Genomic DNA, 6,000 nt, shown 5'->3' on the forward strand with positions numbered 1-6,000 from the left:
GGATAAAAAAATGTATAATGAAATTATAAAGAAAAACGAAGAAGTGATAAATACAAAATTCAGGAAGATAGTTACGTCTGAGGGATAAGGAAAAGAATTGGCCTCTGAGAAGAGAAGACAGAGCATGTAATAATAATGTTCTCTCTCTCTTAAACTCGTTGATGAGTACAAGGATGTTTGCTCTATGATCAAATATTGTGTCAGAGGCATTCCATGGGTTTCCTCCCCGTTTCTACCTCCTTGAAGTTAGGAAAGGCCATGGAATTTGTTCAAGCCAATAAGCTGTAGTCAGGATTGATGTGTATGTGTGTGAAGTATGTGTGTGTTACTTCTGGACCAAAGCATAAAAAAGTTGGTGAATGACCTTCCAGTTAACTCCTTCTCTTCCATAGCCTTATGTTGAGATGGGGGAGCCACAGGATCAAAGCAGTCTGAATCGCTGAGCCATTGTGTGGAGAGTAACTCTGGAGAAGTGTCCTGGCCAGCAGCTGATTTTGCAGAGATGAGAAGTCCATGTTTATTGTGCCAAGTCACCACCATTTTAGGGTTGTTTATCACTGCGGTATAACAACCTGGACTAATACAAGTATTTTTACAAATACTGTTTTATGTTTATTCAGTATTTAACAAAATCAATTTAGAAGGCTCACATTAAAAATTTCAAAGAATACAAACCAATGAAGAAAGAGCACCACCCAGGACTTGGGTATAGGTCGGTTGTGACTACTTCCAAACTCCTCTAGCTTGAATGGTAATGAAATTACCATGCTGACTTATTGACCGCCTGTTGTAATGAAATTACCATGCTGATTTATTGACCGCCTGTTGGGTCCAGAGAATAGTGAGTAGAGCAGTAAGCATTCATTAGAACCAGCTCTATGGTGCTCAGCCAAGAAATGGCCTTGCTGACTCTGGCCTGCTTTGCATCGTTATTGAACTTAGCCACATGTGTAGGTCTAGTCTTCCTGTGGGGTTGAACATTCCTTGAGGCAGGGATTATGATGTCTCTTGCACCGTTCTGCCATCGTCATCCTGGTAACAGGTTTGTGAGTTCTCCTCAGGTACTCGTTGCATTGAGCTCAGAATGCCGACTTTTCTTCTTCAGCTGAAGCTCTTGACAGCTGCCACATCCTCCCTGCCCTCTCCCACCTTGCCAAGCACCTTTGGCCTGGGGGTCTCCTAAATAAGACCCAGGGGACACGGTTTTCTAAGAAAAGCTGGCTTCTCCAGCAGGGGGGATTTTCCAGTGGCGGGATGTCATGCGAAACAGATTGAAGATGTCTCGCCTCCGTGGCCATCAGAATCAGAAATGCTTGCCTGCCAATCAGCATTACAGTGAAGAACTGTGACATGACAGTTGTCTGACTTGTGTTAATACGTTCTAATCTTGCAAGCTAATTTTTTCCCCCACTTGGCCGTCCCTGCATTGTGCTTGGCCTGCCAGGGCTGGCACCATCCATCAATCTTAGTTAGTGACTTGCTCCTTCTACCTTACAGCTGAGAGTGTCCCTCGTCCCATCGAGACACTCATACCCCCCTAAACAAAGCCTTCTTTTCAATCAGCCTGTAAGAATGCGGTCATCTGGTTCAGAACAAACATGCATGTTCTTGTCTGTGAGGGCTGACAAGCTGTCCATTGTCTGATAACATTTTTCAGGATAGTTTTTCTTGGGGGAGAATTCCGCATGGCACAAGGAGAGTATTGTGGGCCTGGTTGTCATTTATGAGCCAGTGAAACATGTTAAATTTGTTGGAGTCAAACCCCATGACCTCTCTTTGGGCCTCGTTTCCCCATCTGGATGTAGAGGTCTGGGCTATATGATCACCAAAGTATTTGTTGTCTCTGAACTTTGATCAGTCTATCATTCTATGGCCATTGATCCTCGTGTCTGGTAATAGCATTTTGTTTCAAGTTCTCTTTAGGCTACTATTTTAACACTTTTGTGGGGGCATAGGGGTGTGGCAAACCCCTTGAAAATCTGATGAAAGTGATAAAACCTTTCTCCCTAGAAAAATGCACTGACACTAGAAAAATGCACTGACACAAAACTTGTACTTAAAATTTCCTGAGGTTTGTAACTCCTAAAAGCCAATTTGTGGTCTCCAGAGGTTGAGAAACCTAATTTTGATTTGTGTCCTGATTTTATTTCTTACTCTGGCATTTACATCATTTTTAAACTTGCAAGCCATATTACATACTTTTTTTCATTTCTTTCAACATTTGTTTTGAAAAATTTCAAAACTACAGAAAAATAGAAAGTTCAGATGGATATTCACATACCCTGTAACTATTAATAGATTCACCAACTGTTACATTTGCTATCTTCTCCTCCTCCTTTTTCTCTTCCTCCTTCTTCCCCCCATCCCTCTCTTATTTCCCCTCTCCTTATGCTGGAGGCTGGGTCTTTGGAGATGTATGAAACCCAGCCTCTTCCCTTTCCTCTTAACTATGTTGTGGGATGGTAGGACAAGAACGCAGTTAATTGCAATAGAAAGCAAACTTCACCAGTGCCACATTAGAGTCATAATAAGATATTGCGGAGTGGGAGAAGAGCAACACTTCTACTAGGGAAAGGGTCTGAGGACAGATTGGCAAAAGGTATCATGAAAGGGTGGCAATTACCGTATTCCTTGAAGAATGGGCACTTTCGGTGTAGGTTATAGTGTGAGCAAAGGCATGGAACTGGCTTGGAGGAGAGTGAATGTGAGCAATGACAGATACAGTTCTCCTTTGGACTTGTTTGTATTATTTTTTCTATCCTACTGGCCTGACCCTAAATGAATCCATCCCCTACCAAAGCCTTTTGGAAAATGTTCCTGAGAGGACCTAGCACTGTGGGTCATTTCTGTAGCCCTTTTTCCCTTTATCAATGAAAGAGAAGAGAAGGCTTTTCCTGCTCACATGAGGCTTGGATAAGGAGCAGGTGATGGTTACTAAACAAACTGGCCTCCTCTCCCCATCTTGTCCCTTCCCCTTCCTGGAATTCAGGTAGGGGTTGACCCAGTCTTCTTGGACAGAACTGCCAGCATTGAGTGTTCACCAATTTTGAAATTCATTGAAAGGCAAGGAGCACCTGTGATTTTCTGATGAGCCACAAGAGGGGGAAGTGTGAACACAAATGAAAAAGGGGGAAAAAAAAAAAAAAAAAAGAACCCACACAACAACAACATCCAGCTGGGAAATGAACAGCTTTTCTGAGGCCCTCATTTCTGATGCAGGCTAGCAGTTTCAATCTGTTATTTCTCTGTCTCTGTCTCCTCGCTCCGTCACTGTTCTTTCTCTGCCCCTCTCTCACTTTGTCTCTCACTTTCCCGCTGGAATTTCTCTGGGAAAAAAATGCAAATTTGTTTTTCTGCCTCTAGGTTCAAAAATCAGTTGCACAATTTCTAGATTGGGGGAGGTAAAGTTCTGAGGGGGCTTTAACTTTAATTTGAATATCAGTCAATGGGGAGTTTTTACAGCTAAGCTCCTCACTCCTCACAAAAACAAAACAGAAAAGCCTCAGTGAAACCAGTGCCGTTTGGCCACATTAATGCTAACAGTTAACATTTGTGTAACCCTGTCCCTGTGCCAGGTGCTGTTCTAAGTGCTTTGCATGGATGAACCCTGTTACTCCCCCTAGCCACCCTCTGGGGTCAGTACTATTATTGCCACTGTATTATAGATGAAGAATCCAAGGCACAGAGATGTCGAAGAGCTTGGTCAATATCACACAGCTGGTGCTGAAGGGGGCAGTCTGGGTAGAGACTTTCTGCTCTTAATCTCTCCCTAGTAGCTAGATCATAATATTAATGAGTATATAGTGTTCAAAACAAAGGAGGTGATGACCCTAACACAGCCTCCCACAGTCAAATCAGATCTGGTGTGTTCAGTTCATAGGAGCTTATATTAAAAAATTTAGTTGACATTTGGAGCTGCCCAGATGCAGGTGATAAGGGTGATAGAAATAAGGTCATATGCAAAACATTTGGCTTAAGTGAGGGGGTTTAGTCTGGCAAAAGCAAAAGAACCTGAGAATGGAGACCAGAAAACATTGTTCTCAAATATTTGCAGAGACTCCGAGACTTCTCTCTTTCTCTGGAGGTTCAGGAAATTTCTTTCACAGATAGTCCCCCTGTCCATGGACCCTTCCTGGGCAGGGGGACTATCTGTGAGTGATTTGGGCCCAGGTTTCCCTATCAGCCCCAAGACTGGCAGGAATTCCATTATCTGGGAAGAAGAGTGACCCTCAATCATGTGAGCTTCCTTTGCCTCCTACGAGGTTGTTCAACCAGGGCTTACTTTCCCAGGCTGTGGGATTATGTCTGCATGTATCAGTGATAAAATGCAACTTGACATGTCCTTGTGTGTCACTTCAGACATAACAGAAGGGTCTTTTCCTTAAAAAAAATGAATATTTAATAAAGAAAATTTAGAAATTATAGTAAAGTACAGAAAAAAATATCTTACACTATCCTATCATCCTGAGGAAGCCAGTGGTAACATTTTATTATATTTTCTTCTGGTCCTTTTTTCCTGTGCATATATCCTTGTCCGCAATCTTCTTAATGGTTCTGAAAGGAATCCCTTCTGGAGAGCCATAAAGAAAACTCAGAGAAATGTCACAGTCCATTATGAAGCATGAGCCAGAGATTCCTTCAGCCTCAAGAGAATGTCTTTGGTGGAAATATTTCAGAAAACATTCTCAAAATAAGTAGTGATTTGATTTATTCTAGGGCCTCCTCTAAAGAGTGGGGATCACTGAGGCAGAGAACAGAGAGTGGAGCATTTGGACTTCATAATAGCACAAGGTTGGGAGGGGAAGAGAATGCCATACTAGCATCTTTTGTGGGCCAGGCACTGAGCTGGGCACTTTACTCACTTATTCATTTATTCAAGAAATATCTGAGTGCTTATAATGATGGCCACTGGGGATGTAGTGGTGCATACAAAGCGTATGCTGTGGATCCTGCTCTTAGAGAGAAACTAGTGTCAAGGAGAAAGCTGAGAGTAACCAGTGGAGGGGACAACCAGAGAATACAATATGGAACATAACACAGACAAGGGTGGGATAGTTGGGAAAAGCCTGCCTTAAGGAAGGGGGATTGGATCCAAGGTCTAAAGAATAAAATGGAGTTGTGTGAGGTGAGAGGAAAAAGGAAGAACATTCCAAGAAGAAGGTAGAGTGTTTAGCTGGAGGATGCATGATATATTCCTGGAGAAGAAATGAGACCGGATAGACTGCCCAGAGGGAGCAGAGGAATGAAGCAATTAAAGTTGATACTCTAAAAAGGAATGATCTATTGCACCTGCAGCAACATGAATGAATATCATAGACTTAACCTTAAGTAAAAGAAGCCAGACACAATAGTGCACACAGTGTATAATTCATTTATACTAACCAAGTTCGAGAACAGGTAAAACTAATCTGTGGTGACAGAAGTCAGGACAGTGATTATCTATGAGGGGGCTGGTATTCACCGGGAAGGGTCACAAAGGAAGCTTATGAGGTGCTAGAAAACATCTATTTCTAAATGATGGTGACAACAGTGTGTATGTATCTAAAATTTCATCACGTTGTATGCTTAAGATTAGTGCACATTTCATACTTTACCAAATGTACAATCTAACTCCATTAAGAAATGCAACAGAGACATTTTAAATGTACAATAAACCACTCAAAGTGAGGTCTATAGGCTGATGCTGCTCTGTGAGCTGTTTGTTATCAGTGGGCAAGCTTCCTCCAGAATGCAAATCAATGAACAATTTCTTTCACGGAGAAAGTCTTACTGCCACAAAATGTTAGCCAACATCAGCAGCATGCTTGTTGATGTAGCACCAGCGGAGGTGAGAGATGATGTGGCTTGGATTACAATAAAGTGGGGGATGAAAAAGTTAATGAAGAATCCTGTGAGGTTTGGTTTGGTTTGGTTTCTGTGTGAGGTTTTTACAAATTAGGAAATTGAGACTAGAAATGTTACTGTTGTGGTCTGAATGTTTGCATCCCCCTCTCCAAATTC

Source organism: Sapajus apella, unplaced genomic scaffold (genome assembly GCF_009761245.1).
Source record: "Sapajus apella isolate SASKATOON/1434 unplaced genomic scaffold, GSC_monkey_1.0 scaffold47, whole genome shotgun sequence".
NCBI lineage: Eukaryota > Metazoa > Chordata > Mammalia > Primates > Cebidae > Sapajus > Sapajus apella.